The sequence below is a fragment of the Protopterus annectens genome, chromosome 1.part1 (assembly GCF_019279795.1).
Source record: "Protopterus annectens isolate FY-2018-M chromosome 1.part1, PAN1.0, whole genome shotgun sequence".
In the NCBI taxonomy this organism is placed as follows: Eukaryota; Metazoa; Chordata; order Ceratodontiformes; family Protopteridae; genus Protopterus; species Protopterus annectens.
The window spans coordinates 1,359,370,446-1,359,388,605 of record NC_056726.1 but is presented as its reverse complement, the minus strand read 5'-3'; positions in this window follow the sequence as shown (position 1 = coordinate 1,359,388,605).

Below are 18,160 nucleotides of genomic sequence, written 5' to 3'. Positions count from 1 at the left end.
AAGTTTGCTATGAACTTTGAAAGATACTGCACTGTGCCTTAGAATTCTATAAGAAACAATTTCTCATAAGACTTGTGTATATTAAAAAGTAACATTTAAAAGAGCCTGATTTGAGTTTTTCTGATGCCAAAATATAACCCACATATTTAAGAGTAATCACACTGATTTGTCATTCGCTTCTCTTCAATCTCAAGCATTTCTGACTTAGCCGTTTGAGTGTCTTGATAAGTCTAGTATTATATTCCTAGCCGGTATCTCCCCACACAGTAATATTATCTATTATTCTAACTATATCTTCCAAGTCATTCATTTCAGTTGCTGCTCTTTGAAATGCTTCTGTAGATGAAGATTTAAGTTATATAAAAAGTAAGTCTTAGAAACCTATTTCTGCCCAGTGTGGTATTACAAGTGCAAAGCATGGAGCTGGCGTCACCTAGTTTAGTATGCCAAACCCTCGCTTAACTCATATAAGCCTGTGATACCCCAGCATCATAATCAAGGAGCCTCAATCCTCACCATTGGCAACAGTGGGGGACATACACACTGGAAGGATGACAAGTAAATGCACATTAAAGTGCAATCTCCCTTAACAGCACATGGAGACACAGTCAGTCTGGGACTAGTTTATCCCTCTTTCTTCAGATCTCCAATAAGATTCCCCACTGGCACAGCTATAGAGTTGAAATCTCAGCTGAGTAGCCAAGCCAAGACCTCCAGCACCCTCTTTGTTCAACCAGTGCTTCGTGTCCCTGCCCAAGTAGCTGATACACACACTCTGAGATCTGATTCATACACACACACACACACAAACACACACACACACACACACACACACACACACACACACACACACACACACATGGGAAAGGCTGGCACAGGTTTACTAGCTATGCCCCCTTCTGCCCAGACTATAAGGTAGTTTTCACTGCCACCAGCCACTATTTATCAGCTACTTTAAGGCCCTTAGCAAAGGGTGTCTAATCTTCCTGTGTAATGTTACTATTAATCCAAATGGTAGTTTGACCAAGAGCAAGGCTATTACAGGAGTGGCCTGCACAGTGTCACCAAATAGATATGCAAGTACTCTATGAGCTTAATATCTCTAGGCAGACCAGCCACAATTGAAAGGTTTAGGTATATTTAATAATAAATAATAAAAGAACAAAAAAATACTCAGTAAACAATCACAGTCACTTCAGAGTTCAAAATCACAGGAAATATTTAAAACTACATTGCAGGACAGTCTCAAATAAATAAAGAAAACAACTAAGCTATACTTCACTATATTCCCAACTGTATCTAAGAGAAATTACTGTTCCCTAGACTTACTTACTCATAGCAAAGCAAGACATATGTGGTGAGTGAGTTTTCCAGCTGATGCTGTCAGGTCAAAGACAAAACACAAAATGTACAGTCTGTCTCTCAGAGAGTTCTTAAATTAATATTTCAAATATTACTGCTATGATACTTGCAGCATAACATCACTTCTTGTCATCTGACTAACACAGGTGAAAACCATTGATGCAGCTGTAGCATTTGGCATCTGTCTGCGAAAGCACATACCTTAGATCTTTTGGCAAATGGTGGAAGTAGTAAAACAATTTACATTCCTCCACACTTAAAGAAAATACAAAAAACTTCTAATTCTAGACATTATGTCTGCTACTCCACCGAAACTGAAAGATAACATCTCTTTTGTTTATGGCCAAGCCATAAAGTAACTCAACCTCAACCATTCTTTTGAAGTTTCAGTCTTCCCTGTTAAAATACATACATCTAACAGTTACAATAGTGTATAAAAATATATCTTCAGCACACGTCTATACAATATGACATACATTTCTAATACATTTGTAACACAGGCATATGAATCATATTGCTATTCACAAATGACACACAACCACTTACAAAATACCAGATAGCTGAGCTGGCAGTATCTCCTTTTGTTACAAAGCTTATAACACCTTTTTGTACATTTCTAGTTCTCACCCATATCTCCTTACTGTGCCCAGATCATTTTTTTGGGTCTGGCTTATTTATCTAAGCAACTTACCAGCTAATAATAGGCAGTATTAGGAAGTGCAAGGAGTTATTAACAAAAAAAAATCACACTAAGATTGTTAATCAAGGATATGCTGCAGTAGAGAAATTAAACACTATTTGTAACTTATTGTTAATATTTCCATATTTTTGTTCATTCTTTTCACAACTAAGAGCCCTACATGTTATTGAGTTGCATGGCATGGTATGCCATGGTGGGAGACAAGACAGTTCATTGTCAATGTCCCTTTATAGGTTCATATGTAAGTACTAGCCAATTTCCCTTTTTGTTATATCACACTATACCTGAGATACTGCTATTTCAAAGGCCATATGACTTAATCTGTTACATGACATCAGGTGAAAACTTGTATGCTGTTGAAGAACACTATCTTTAATAGTAGACCTGTAGGTTGCACATCTTGAGGGATATTCAGTGTTATTGATATTATTATACAATTAAACATATGCTTTCATATTTCTGTAAATATCTCAATAAACATAAACTCATAGAGGAATTTCTTGTTGTCATGTAAAAGCTTATGTCTGGTTACCAAGTGTTCTAAAATATGTCTAGACTGTACAGTTTCCAGGATATGAGAATTTGTGAACTTTTAGCAAAGAATATAATTTGGGGTCCATGTGCATGTTAATATACTATAGTATTTATAGTAAGACAATGAATGCCCTGACTATTATCACTGTAAATAGTTTTTTTTACTGATGTTATTGGTATTTGTGTTGTTCCAATAGCTTTTACTGTTCACAAAATATTTACATTTATCTATCTTATGCTTTTAAGTTTGTTTTTCAGAAAATGTTCTGGAATGTAAGCTGTCTGCAGGCTGCTAGAGATGTGACATTCCACACCACATCGGTGTTAATGAGTTAACAACTAGCATTAATAAGAATTTGGCACTATGGGGAGTGCAAAAACTTCTGCAATACTTTGAATTGGATAGTGTTCCCTTTTGATGCATTTGTTTATGTTGTAGGGGTCTATACACATTCTAAGTCTGCATTTGTTTTGATACTATTACTGACCCATTTTGAAAGTTCGGCTTGCTTCACAATAACATCAGGGCTTTCCATACATTTCATTTCCTGTTTGGTTCTGCTTCTAAGAACCATAGGAATCCTTTTTCATTGAACAAATATTTGATATTGTTTTGCATAAAACCTTAATGTGATATTTCCTGGAAAACAGCATAAGCCAGTAAATAAATTAGCATAGTTCTGTCAGCAGTATTCTAATAACTCTGATTCACAACTCTTGGTGAAGCCGGCTCATAAATTCATAAGTTTGGTGAACAAGCTCATCTATTAGCCATTGGGAAGATTGGTGCCCTGGATACCAAGTTAGAACTTTCAGGTGCCCATTAGTTATGGACTGATGAGCTACGTTTAAATGGCTATCATCATCTTCATCATCATGAACCCCTTTTCCCATTTTTTACATGGGATCAGCGTGTTGTGCCAACTGTCACCACTTCTGTTGATTCAATGCCACTCTCCTACTTACGTCAACAGTCATGCCTAATTGTCACAGGTCTTCTTACACACAATCCAGCCATCTCTTTGCTGGACATCCTCATTTCCTCTTACTTTCTTTCTGTCTACCCCAAATCTTCTCCACCAGATTGTCTTCTGCTTTTCGGCACATGTGCCTGAACCACCATAATCTGTTCACGTTGACTTTCTCTGCAATTGGAGTTACTCTGACTTCTGCTCTGATGTCCTCATTTCTTCAGCTGGCCCATAGTGTGCATCCAACCACCCATCTCAGGCACTTCATCTCCTTCACCTCTGCTCCCTCAATTACTCTGCCTTTACTGCCCAGATTTCTGTAGCATAACGTGGTACTGCTCACACTGCTGTTTTGTACACCTTTGGAATTCCTCTGTGATACACTACCTCTAACACTCTGTGCCAGTTGGCTGCAGTGCTTCTAATTCCAACTTTGACCTTCTTTCTCCTTTATCAACCCTCCCAGATACATGAAGCTGTTAACCTGTTCCAGTACTTTCCCTTCTATCTCATTTCTCAGCTTCTTCTGATTTCCACCATTTGCTATTATTTCAATTGTATTATATCTATTCAATTTTGTCCCATGTACCTTCAGTATTGCATTACATTCAAATCCCTTATCCTTTGCTGAAGTTCTTGCTCTGTGTCTGCCTGTAATGTAATATCATCTGCATACAGCAACTTTGTTGATCTGTCCCTGCTAACCTGTTTCCTAATGTAGTCCATCACCAGTATGAACAGCTGTGGGCTCAGAACTAAGCCCTGATGCACACCCACGTCTTCTGGAATCCCCCTCTGTATGTCCAAAGACTGTTTGTATTTGAGTCATTGGGTCCTTGTACATAACCTGATTAATTCTACCAATGTTTCTAGGACTTTGAACCACTGCAGAACTGCCCAAATAAGCTTTCTTGGGACCTTATCATATACTTTTTCCAAGTCTAATAATGTCCATTTGAAATCCTTCCTTATCTCTAGCTTCTTCTCACCTATCTGTCTCACTGCAAACATCTGGCTAGTGCATCCTGATCTGAACCTGAATTATTCATCTCCCACTTTCTACTACACTGCATATGTGTTTATCAATCATCCTCTCCAGAACTTTCATACAGTGTGACAGGAGTTTGATACCTCTGTACTGCCCACAGTTGTGAATGTTCCCTTTGTTCTTGTGCACTGCCACTACTATGCTTATTCCCCAGTCATTTGGAATACACCTTTCTCTCCATACTGCTATGAGTACCCTCAGGAGCGATTTCTCCCCTAACTCACCCAACATACTGATCATATCTGCTGTGACCTTATCTGAGCCTGCTGCTTTCCCTGACTTAGTTTTCCATAGTGCCATTCTTGCTTCTTCTACTTCTTCTATGGTTGGCTCTTTTCATCTTTCATCATTTGCTGTATCTGGTGTAGTACAGGTTCGGTAAAGTCTTCTACTCTCAAAAGCTGCTGGAAGTATTCCTTTTATCTACCTTTGATGTCCTGTGGACTGGTGAGCAGGTTGTTGCTGGCATCCCTTATGAAGGGTGTCGGACTGTCTTCTTTATCTTCCTATATTTGCTTTGCAACCTTATAGAGTTTCTTTGTGCCATCTACTGAGTGCCACCCTGAGTCCCTTCCCAGAAGCTGATAGAATGCCACTGATGCCTTGTTCTTTACTATTGCAACTTTCCCCCTAGCCTCTTTGTTAGCCACCCAGTATTTCCTCTTAGCTTGGTCCTTTTTTTCTATCGCCTATGTTTTCCTGTATTCTTTTCTTTTGATGGCTTCCTGGACTTCTGCATTCCACCACCAGCTTTCCTTATGTACCTTGCTTCCATACCTGGCTCAGCTGCATATCTATTCTATAGCCCTTACACCTGCTGCTTTTAGGTGCTGGCATCTTCTTCAACAACACCTATTTTCTCTTCTTCTTGAGGTGCTAGAACCCTGAGTAATTCCTTGAATGTTTATGCTTTCTCTCCAACCAACTTTCAGTTCTTCAGCCTAGTCTCTGCTGACCTTAGAGCCTTCTCTGACAACTGCTTACAACTGATTGTGACAACCAGTGGTTTATGCTGTGGGCCAACTCTTTCACTGAAGATGACTTTGCAGTCATTGATTCTGTCTCAGTACCCATTTCCTTACTAGGAAGAAGTCAACCTGAGTTGCACATTGGCCACTCTTGTATGTGATCTTGTGACTGTCTGTCTTGCTGAGCCATGTGTTGGTCAGCCATCAAGCCATTTGCCAGACAAACTCTAGAATAGCCACTCCTTCTTTATTCCTGTTGCCCCACTTCTGTTTTGTCTGTCCTAAAATGTGCATTCAGGTCACCCATTAGCAACACCAATTCATGTTGCACTCTTTTCCTCTTTATCACAACCCTGCTGTGGGTTATGGGCTGAAGTTATGAATAGTGCCTTATCAGCACAATGGAGTCTGATGGCCATGAGTCTATCGCTAGTTCTGATGACATCCCTCACTGTGTTCTGAAACCTGTCCCTCACCACAATTCCCACAACAGTTCTAGTTATTTCTACCACATTATTACTGTGCAATGTTAAGTTCCATTTGAGCTATCAGATAGGTTAGGGACTATGCTTCCAGGTTTGTAGTCATCTGCATATTTAGTGGCCTGGTCCCTGGAGTCATTTCTGATGTTTGAGGAAAAAGATGCTAAAAGAAAATGTCCCCAGGCCAAAGCCTGAAGGGATTTCACTTATGACAAGGGTTGTTGAGGATAGGAGTCCTCCTATTGTTACCTGTCATGCAGGACTATATAACCAACTGTCAAACCAATTATCCCAGCTTCATTTATCATTAGCTCCTTGAGCTTATGCATGATTTCATCATGGGCTACACTGTTAAATTCTTTATCGAGATCAAGATAAGCTGTATGGGCAGGCAAACCTTCATCCAAAGTTGTAGTCAAAATCTTGAAGAAATTTTCAAGGTTAAGCTTATAAGATTTACATTTGATAAACCATAATGGGTTAGCTCATGGAGAAGAAGGTTTCCTGTGTATGTCTGAATACATTTTATAACTTTCTCCACCATCTTGCACAATATTCTTGTGACTGAGATATGAAAGAGTCTCCTTTGTGGATCAAAACTATAATAGTCTGCTTCCAGATATCAGGGAAGTAGCCAACTTAAACTGCTCTATTAAGAATGTGCCAGGTGTGTACTAAACTATTTTAATTATATAAATTAGGCTTCCTGGTATCTCATCTAATCCAATAAATCTAATATAGCTGATCGTACTGAGGCAGAGATGACCATTTTGGATGTAAGCTCAGATGGGATTGTGTTGCAGGGAGGAAGTATGGATGAAGTGCCCATCTATGACTGAAATTTGCTCTGTTTCTATGATAGGCTATCAGCCATAGCTATTGACTTTGCTCTTGTGATACAGTTTTGTTTTATCACTCTAAATGTTTGTTCCTTCCCCTTTAATTTTCATATGTGGTTATTATTGTTGCCCTTCCTGATGGCAAATTTTACTTCGAATGAAGCTTTGCTTCTTTTGATTGTTTTAGTGCGTCATTTTTTGACAGCGATGACCATAGTCTTGCTGCATTAGGTTGAGTTTAGTTTGAATGATTTATACAATCTTTTCTTTTGGATTAGTAATCTGTTAATTATGTAATTTCACCACTTGGGTTTAGTGCAGAATTTTCTACTATATGTATGTCTCATGTGGATGAATTTATCAGTGCAGTTATACAAGGCCTGTGAATAATTCACCAGCAGATGAAAAGGGGGAAATTAATATATGGTTCTATTTGACTAAAATAAGGTGATTGTTCAGAGCCTCAGAGGCACAGTTTAAAACTCCTTTTACTCATAACTGTATCCCTGTTATTATGCTTGCTGTTATTATCAAGACCTTTTGCTTTTATACTTTGCTCCACAAACTTCCTAGAGAAAAGATGCACACAGCTAGTATCTTTGAACACATTTATGCTGCTGTTATAGCTGTTTTTCATATTCTCATTCTGAACAACATTCAAAAAAATTCTTCCCTGACTGGGACAAGAGCTTAATCAAAACATTTGCTCCCTTCATAAGTAAGAGTCATATGTTATGGAGAAGGCCAGTCTGCAGTCATGTGAATTCTCCGTCCTACCTAACCCCACCTTGCGGCAAATGTGACATCACATATGTTGCTGCTGATCCTGAAGGAGGAAGTACAATTTGCACAAAAGAATAGTTACCGGATTCAATGGCAGCAAGTCATCAACTTTCATCTGGGCGGCCTGGGTTCGACTCCCAATGTGGGATTTATTTATTTATTTATTAATTTTGGATGGCAATTAGTGTAAGTGACTAAAGCTCCGAGTTGCTAATAAGCTGCTTCCTGTGCCAATGACATGGGGTTTGAATAGTTCCACTTTCATTTGTCTACTGTGTGACATTGAACAAGTCACTTAGCTTAGTGCTTTGGGGCAACTGGAAATTTGAGATAGGCTGAATAATGTCTCCCAAACTGTGTGCCTAGTAACTACATATGATCCTATTATCCTATATGCTGCCAGCTAATCACCACACTCTTGCTGGGATGTGGAAACAAGTCAAAACCACTACATTCTCCCCACAGAAAAGGTAGTTTGCTAAGTGCCACAAACTCTCACCTCACTGCTTAGGTCTTCCAGTGAGGCTTATTTCAATGTTAGAAATGCAAAATGGTGAAAATATTTTCATTGAGTTTTATTTCAAAAACTGTGAAAACAAATGCCTTGCTACACACAGCTGTGGCACTGCAATATTAATTCTGAGAAGGAATAAGCTGTTTTCTACATTTTACAACTTCAAAAGCTCCATAAACACAGTGTAGTATGAAGAAAATTTCTAAGTGCCAGATATGGTATTTTATCTCATACCATGTAATAAATACCTACAGTTATGTACACATACTGCCATTAATGAAAAGCAAGCTGTACACTCATCAGAAAATGTATCCAAATAGCTAGAATAGTGGGCAATCATCACACACACACGCACACACACACACACACACACACACACACACACACACACACACACACACACACACACACACACACTGTAATGATAGCTCCCTTGTAAAGCTACCACTATTGTATTATCACTTCAGTCACATATGATACATGTTGCACATGCAGAGGGGATGAAATAACTGATAGTATATGCATTAATACCATCATCAAGTTACATGACCTTATCAGTCTGATGCATACATAATGTATGATTGCATATATTCATGAACACGTTAATTCAACTAATTAAGAACTAGTGAGAGAGCAGATGATGCTTCCTACAGGCTAAAGGAACCAGCGTTACTGTGGATATGTGAAAATCTTTTTAAGGGAATGGATAATAGAGAAGTGAAATGAGGTTACTGCAGGGGTGGTGCAGGACAATCAAAAAATGATTGAAACAATGAAGGCATCAAGAGACAGGGAAAAGGAAGGGATGGCAGAGAAGGGCAGCTGCCGGGTGCAATCTGCAACAATGAGGAGGCTATAGCAGGCAGAAGTCTCCTGTCAGTATACATGCATCCATTCATACACCTTATAATAGCTAACAGATTTCTCGTTCAGTTAGATAGTCTTATATCACCTTAGGTCCAAGATTTATCCCTATGAATTTATCAAGCAAATTTCTAAACTTGTCTACTCTATATATTTCATAACTATAGGCAATTTTTCTCAGATAGATGGCATTTTCTCATCCATCCACAAATCTGTGATTCTCCTTTCTATATATACCTTTGAGGTATGACTACATTATCCTTTGCCCTTCCAAACATTTTCTCAGATAACCTTCACCTTAAGATTTCCAGATCTAAGTAATGTCTCTTCTGCTTATTTTATATTAAAGTAACCAGAGGTATAATTTCCTTCATTTGCGCAAACACATTTTGTTTTCCATCTTTTAATGTACCTGGATACTATTTCTATTTATTTTAAGTATTTGCACTATACTCTATAAATGCAAGAAACAAGGTGTAGGTCCCATATTCTAATTGTGGCTTATCACTGAGGTGCATAATGTTTCACACATTTCTCACTTTCTTGATTATACTCTTTTTTAAGATGATTCTAGAGGTTCTAGTTGCATTTACCATATAACGCTATCAATATGCAGAACTGTCTACTATATTATCAAATAAAGCTCCTAGAACTTTTTTTCATCATTGCCCTCTCTGCAGTCTCCAAGTGTCTCTCACAGCAAATCACATCTAATGGATAGATATTAAATCCTGATACGTAATTATCTGAATATTTTCATGCAGTAGTATAGCTGGATTTTTATCAGTTCGTAAGAACTACAGAGCAAAGATTTTCAGATTAGAAACAAACTTGACAATATGAGTTATATTTTTTATAGTACATATTTTTTGACCTGGTAAGCCCACTATGCAAGTAATGTCTGAGTAAGTGACTTGTTCAGAGTCATACAGCAGGCAGACGAGGGTGGAAGAGATCAAACCCTACACTCTGGGCATAGGAGCAGATTGTTAACATCTTAGAGCTTTAGTCCTCTGTACTGCCTGCTAGATGAAAGTCTAATTACCAAAACTCTGTGGTGAATAAGCAATAAGTACATTTAAATGGGGTTGTATATATATTTTAGCCATAACTGGAGGTTTTCTCCCTGGGTATCCTCTGTAAATATACTTGCCCAACAGGCCTAAATAAGTGAACAATACAGAAACAAACAACTAACTAAAATAAAAAGGCCTGGAGGACTTCCAAGGTGGATGCACACTGACCAGCAGCTTAATTTCAGCTCTCCCAGTGAAAAAAGGAACGTTTGTTTATTTATTTGACATTTGTTTACCGGGATAGTTTGACTGGGTCAGCAGAACCCATTTTCTGTAGAGGCCTAGGGAGAAAATCTCCAAGTACATACATAAGTTGCAACTCAAACATAGCTGTCAAAATTTACAGTAACAGCTTTCATTTTTAACAATAATCATTTGAAAAGTTTCAACATAAATAAATCATCATCTTCTCATCATCTTCTTTCGTCTGTTCCCATTAGGGGTCGCCACAGTGGATCACCTGTTTCCATTTCTTCCTGTCCTCTGCATCTTGCTCTGTCACACTACCCACCTGCATGTCCTCTCTCACTACATCCATAAACCTTATCTTAGACCTTCCTCTTTTCCTGTTACCTGGTAGCTTCATCCTTAGCATCTTTTTCCCAATATACTCCGCATCCCTTCTCAGCACATGTCCAAACCAATGTAATCTTGCCTCTCTGGCTTTGTCTCCAAACCTTCCAACCTGGGCTGACCCTCTAATATACTTATTCCTAATCCTGTCCACCCTCGTCACACCCGGTGCAAATCTTAACATATTTAACTCTGCCACATCCAGCTCAAACTCCTGCCTTTTTGTCAATGCCACTGTCTCCAACCCATATAACATAGCTGGTCTCACTACCTTCTTGTAGATCTTCCCTTTCACTCTTACAGGTACTCGTCTGTCACAAATCACTCCTGACACTCTTCTCTACCCACTCCATCCTGCCTGTACTCTCTTCTTCACCTCTCTTCCACACTCACCGTTACTCTGAACTATTGACTCCAAGTATTTAAACTCATCCACCTTCGCCACCTCTACTCCTTGCATCCTCACTATTCCTCTATCCTCCCTCTCATTCACACACATATATTCTGTCTTAAACATAAATAAATATAAACATAAATAAATATTCAACATAAATAAATTACAAGTATATAATATATGTAATCACTAAGATGTAGTATGTATAATAAACAGTGTCATTCTTTATGTTTGAGTGATGACAAAGACATATATTTATATATACAATTAACATAGAAAAGGAGGAGTAGGGAAGATGAAATAGAAATGAGATCAACTTAGAGAAGTGGTGCAAAGCCAAATGTGATTTAGATGTTGTTTTAATGATTTTTTGAAGGCTGATAAACTGGGACAGCTAGCATTTCTCCCACCTTCAGTAAAATGCAGTTACTGGCTAGTACTAGATACCAACAAAGAAGAAATTTAGAAAACCTGAAAGAAACCAACTAGAAAAAAAATGAAGAGAAATCACTGAATGGGAAGACTCCTGCAGCTGTTGAGCAAAAAGTAGTTCAAGCTTCATCTTTGGTACAAGAGATGGCTTCCAGTAATTTAGAAGGAAAAAATCAAATGTACTCAGAGCTGATTAAAATAAATAAAACATTGAAGGAGTATATCAACTCAAATAACAAAAGGATGGAAAAAATAGAAGAAGCTTTACATTCAGATGAACTGATAAAACTGCAAAAATCAGAAGATGAAATGAAAAAAAGAATGGTTGTGTATGAAACTTCTCAGGAAGAGCTGTTTCAAAAATGTGGTGGAGTTAGAAGACAGAGCACAGAGAGAAATCCTGGTATTTTCTGCTGTGCCAGAGAAACTAGAAGGAACAGACTGTATTGATTTTATGAAAGTGGAATTGGACTGGTATTCCAGAGCAGGATTTATTAACTGATAAGGCACATTAAGTGTATGCCCCAAACCTGACCAGAAGAAAGCAGCCAAGACCTGTATTGGTAAAGATGCAATCATAACAGCAGAAAGAGTTGATCCTGACAAAGATTTGGCAGAAGAAAAAAGTATTAAAAATTGAAGACAGCAGAATGTTTCTGGAAAATGATTATACACTGTACAACAGGCAGAAGATAAGCAAATTTATCTCAGCAATAAGGGGATGTCAAGAGTCAGGTGTAAAATTCATGCTGCTATATCCAGCTGTCTTCAGAATATTTTCCATGAGGATCAAATACATTTTTGATGCAAAACAAGCTAAGAAGGAAATACAAAAGTTCATCTAACAAAAAGTGAGCAATCAAACAGAAAGGGACTGACAAGAAGAATTGAAAGTACCTTGGGCTTGGGCCAGAGTTTGGTGTTGGGAGACAGAGATGAACTGGAAGAAGACCAGCAACCCTGAAATTAGTGAATAAATGTGAGAGTATAAAGCATCAATCACATTTGTGAAATATGGCTTTTCAAGAAAAAGTGGCTGAGAAATACTGAACTTTTGTTGGTGCTGTTATATCTGTGGATGGACTCTAAAACATATACCCACCACTTTTGTCATTAATGTTTAAGGACACTAAAAGGGAAAATGTAACTATTTTTAATAATATTTGCATAAAACATTTCATGATATAAACGTAATATAGTAAAGCAGTTTTGTGTAGTATGTAGTCAGGGGTATTTTAAATGTGGGGGTGAATGTGATTCTTTGCAGTGATTGTTGTATGTGATAAAATATGAAAGTAAACAAATATCCCTTTATTAAGTTTCAAGAGATATAGGTTTTACATTGTAAAAAGAAAAGAAAAGCCAGACAAAAGCAAGTTTAAGTTAATATGCTGTAATTTTGGGTTGCTGGGGTAGAGAGTGGTGTGTAAAAGTTGACTGATTATATTATATCGAGAATTGAGATGTTTTGTCTTATTTTTGCACAGGTGACTGTCTGGATTAATACCCTTGTCTTAATCTAAAAGCAAGTGTTTTCTCTAAGCAAGTATGCTTAAAAAATAAGACAAAAATTATGAATGTCATGAGAAGTTCTATGTTTTTTCATATGCAATGATATTACCTTTTGTTTACATTTAGCAGATGTTCAGTGGGAGTCAAGAAGTCTGCAGCTGAATGCAGTTATACATTCTGTTTTGTTTTGAGTGAAAATAAGGAATCCTTTGTGCATCTGCTGAGTTATCTCTTTTTTTTCCCTGCAGGTGCAAGCAATTTATCTTGACAGTTTTTAGCATTGTTTGCTGAGGGAAATGCAAAATTTAAAGGTATAATAGCAGATAGTTCAATAAAAAATAAAATTTGAAATTATTGGAAGTGAATACAAGATAACAGCTTTTCTAGTAACCTTAATACTATGATGCATTTAATAGAACAATTTATAATTGAATTATGCTTAAAGATAGCCAGTGTGCTTTTTCTTCAGGCTAAAAAATAATGTTTTCTAAAAGCATACAAGCTGGAGTTTTTTTTTCACATCTAGGAGGGAAATGGAGATAAGAAAAGAACAGATAGCAATCAGTGTATAAATGGAATCACAGGCTATAACATGCACTTTAGTATGGGAAACTTTAATTTTAGGTTAGATAATGCCTATGTGCAGTTTTTGATTTGAGATAATTGCTGATCTAGAGGGTTAAATTTCATTTTTTAAAAACGTTCATAGTTGTGTGTGTTTGTTATAAGTTAATAGATTATGATGGTATTTTGAAAATGTATTTAGTTTTCTGTCTGAGGGTTGTCCTTAAAACAAAAAGTCTTGGATAATATGATATAGATTCAAATGAAGATGACAACAAACAAATGTATAAAGGATCAACCTGCCAAACATTAATGTATTCATGTAACAAAAAAGTTAGGAATACACATTCAAAAAAGCTGGTGACAACAATAAATTCTTACCATAATGGTTATACTATCCATATTATTTTAGAATGTAAATGGTCTTACAGGTATAAACAAAAAGTTAAGAGTATTGAATTATATTAAGAAATGCAGAGTGCAAATAGAAATGCAGCAGGAGACACGTTTGGAAAAAAATGAGTATGAGGATTTGATAAGGAAAATATTTCATAATGGATATTCAGCAGACTATAAGGGACAAAGGAAAAGGGGAGTAATGTTATTAATTGCTAGAGGAGCTCCAATAGTGACAGAAGAGGAATAAATGTAGTAATGGCAGATTTCTTGGAAGAAAGCTGTAGTAGCTCTCATACCTAAAAATGGTAAAGACACATGATACCCAGCATCATATAGACCCATTTCAATTTTAAACCATGATTATAAAGTGTTTATGTCTATACCAGTTAAAAGAATGGCAAAGGTATTGCCAAAGTTAATAGATATGAATTAATGCAGTTTTATGGAGTCAAGGCAAACATTTGACAACATTAATAGCACAATGATGATCCAGATGGAAGCAGACTGTAAACAAATACCACTAGTGCTGGTGGGTCATGATACAGAGAAAGCATTCAACAGACTAAGGTGGAGTTTATGAGTAAGGTAATGGAAATATTTGCATTCCCTGATACAATAATAAGGGTAATTGGGAGGATATACATGAAGGATTAGGGTCAAGAATCAATGTGGGAGGGTTACTGACTGATATGTTGTGTCTGAACAGATGACCCAGGTAGAGGTGTCCTTGTTCTCTTTTGTTAATTACTTTATATTTAGACCCATTGGCAATGAAAATAAGGAACTCAGAAATTCAAGGATGTAATTGGCATGGTAATCAAGAAAGTTTGGCTTTATCTGCAGATGATATAATTTTGTACCTCATAAATCCAGAAAAGGAGATCTCAGTGTTGTGGAACATTTTGAAACAGTTTCAAGTCTTTTCAGGATATTAAATTAATGAAGATAAAACAAAGGCTATAGCCATAAATTATGTACCCACACATAAATTGGTTCAGCAATACTCATATTTATGGGGATATGATAACATGAATTATTTCAGAGTATGGATTAAAAAGGCTTCTGTTAGGGCAGCTAAGGATATGTGGGAAGAGACTAAACAAAAGATAATACAAAAACTGAGAAAGTGGAAACAATTTTGTTTATGGATATGGATATGGATATAAAGAGACAAGGAGTGAAATGTTTTTACTCCTTCAGTTTTATATACAGGTCAGACATATTTTTATCACCCAGATGAGAAATTTTGGACAATAATTAATAAGAATTGAAGGAATTTATCTGGGAGGGGAACAGGGCAGGGGTTAAGTGGGATAAGTTGATGATGCCAATAGAATAAGGTGGTTTAGGATTATCTGATTTGAAGGGATATTTTTGAGCTACTCAGTTAAGGCTTATACACATAACACAAGCAGAACGTTATAATTCAAAGTGGAAAGGGATAATGATGAAACAAATAGGGGGAGTTTGGATGCAGATGTTTTTTAAACAAGAAACATCTTTATTAATTTATCATGTATGACATAGGCAATCATACATTTATATAAATGAAAACAGACCATATTGACATAATTATATTCTGAAAATGTATTTATTGTTTTATCTGAGGGTTGTCCTTAAAGCACAAAGTCTTGAATTATGTGATACACTTTAAAATGAAGATGACAACAAACAAATGTATAAAGGATCAACCTGCCAAACATTAATGTGGTCATGTAATAAAAAAGTTAGAAATACACATTCAAAAAAGCTTTTCTTTGTGAATTGCTTATCCAGTTTCTCATCCCAGTCCTTTATAACCTCCTCTAATTGATTCTTATAATTATCATGCAATAATTTTAGTTGTAAACAATATACATTACAAACCATGTTGAAATACTTGTAGCTGCAAACATTAAACATTGTGTATAGTCTATCCAGTCATTGTCAGCCAAACATTACATAGCTCATTCAAATCCTGCCTTAATTTAAACCATGTTCCTCCTCTGCATGTATTGTTCCCACAATTCCCATTTTTCCTCTGTAATTTGTTCTTTCCCTTTTCTAAAGATCCCAAATTCCAGTTGTTTTATCTCTGTTATTTATTTATTTTTCTAGTAATTAATTTTTGGCAGCCACTATAATTAGACTCAGCAAGGCCTTACTATGTCTAGGTAATTTCAATTCTGTTTCATAGCTCCAAAAAAATTCCTAAGTTGCACTAAGTTGCTCACCCTGTATCTCTGACAGAGAAGTCTGAAGTGAATCTTTAAAGTCTGCCAATTCATTACACTCCCAGAAAATATGTTTCCAGTTACCTCTTTCTTCCCAACCACAACTCCAACATTTGCTGTCTACCTGAGGAAACCTTCTTTGGAGTCTACTTGGGGTATAAAAAATATCTATGCAAACATTTTCAAGCAAAGATCCTATGTCTTATAGACTTTGTTGCATATCTGTGAGATATACATATATATCCCCATTTTTTTCTTTGTGAATTACTTATCAGGTTTCTCTTCCCAATCCTTTCTAACCTACTCTGATTGATTCTTATAGTTATCATGCAATATTTTGTATTCTGTCCTCATTTTTTTCTTTTTTAACAGCAGCTTCTCTTCTAGATTCTACAAAAACACTACCAGTACTGGTATTTCACTTATAATCCCCCTATTTATTTATCTTTGTCTATACTCTGATAGCAGTCCTTGATAAGAAAGGCAATCTCTATCCTGCAGTCCAAATAAATGCTTGGCCTCATGCCATTCTATTACCTTCCCCCTCTAATTATTTGCTCCCAATACCTTGGTTCTTTTTACCAGTTTTCTCTAATAAATTCCAGCCTCCTCTTGCCTATTGTCTGTATCCCTAATTGCAGTCATCCCTATCATCAGAATCTCCTTTCTCTATTCCTGTGTTGGCTTACTTCTTAGAATACTTACTGCTACTTTGTAGACTCAGTATCATACAGTTGACTATATACCTCACGTAGGCTGCTTCATAGATTCTGCATGCAATATACTCAAATGCTTGTTTAGTCTAATTGTCACGTGTTTTGCTTGATCTTATAATGGAGTCTTAAGGTAGTGAAGGATTTATTACCTCTTAATTATGTTGTCCTCCAATTTTCCTAAGTAAAATTTTGCTTACATATATTTTGCATGTTTAATTTTAAGTATATTTGAAAGAGTATGTTTCTATTCTATTAATCTTATACTGCATTATTTTATTAATTTTGTACTGTAATAAGTATGTTTTGTTTTATTAATCTTGTTATGTATGGAGCTTTTCTCCCTGGCCCCTGCTGAAAATGGGCAACTTGCCCAGTCAGACTCTCCTGGTAAACAAATGTAAAATAAATAAATAAATAAACAATATTCTGCATGGTTATTGTTATTCTCCTTAATGGTCGACATCCAGAATCCCAGTCTCCCCTTGTTTCTTGAGCTTCCCCATTTCATCACCATCCCTTTCACTTTGAATTACAGATTTCTGCTTGTGCTATGTATAGGAGCCTTAACTGTGTAATTTGAAATACCCCTTCAAATCAGTTAATCCCAAGATCCCTTGTTCAAATGGAAGAGTCAGCTTATCCCACTTGACTCTTGTCATCTTCTCCTCCCAGATAAATTTCTTCAGCTCTTTATTAATTGCTAGCCACAACGTCTCCTCTGATAGATAAAAATACGCCTGACCTCTGCATAAAACTAAAGTGACTAAAAATATTTTAACTGCTTGTATCTTGCTATCCATATCCATATAACAGAGCTTCCAATTTCTCAGTTTCTGCATTATCTTTTGTTTAGTCTCTTCCCACATATCATTAGCTTTCACACCAGAATCCTTCTTAACCCATATAACTAAGTACTTAATTTTTTCATGTCCCACAAATATGGATATCGCTGAACCAATTCATGTGTGGGTACATAAATTACAGCTATTGCTTTTGTTTTAGCTTCATTAATTTTGTATCCCAAAAAGATCTGAAACTGTCTCAAAATGTACCACAACACTGTAATATCCTTTTCTGGTCTTATCAGGTATAAAATAATATCATCTGCATATAGAGCCAGCATTTATTGACTACCATGTCAATTACATCCTTGAATTTCTGAGTCTCTTATTTACTTTGCTAATGGTTCTAAACATAGTGCAAATAACAAAAGGGA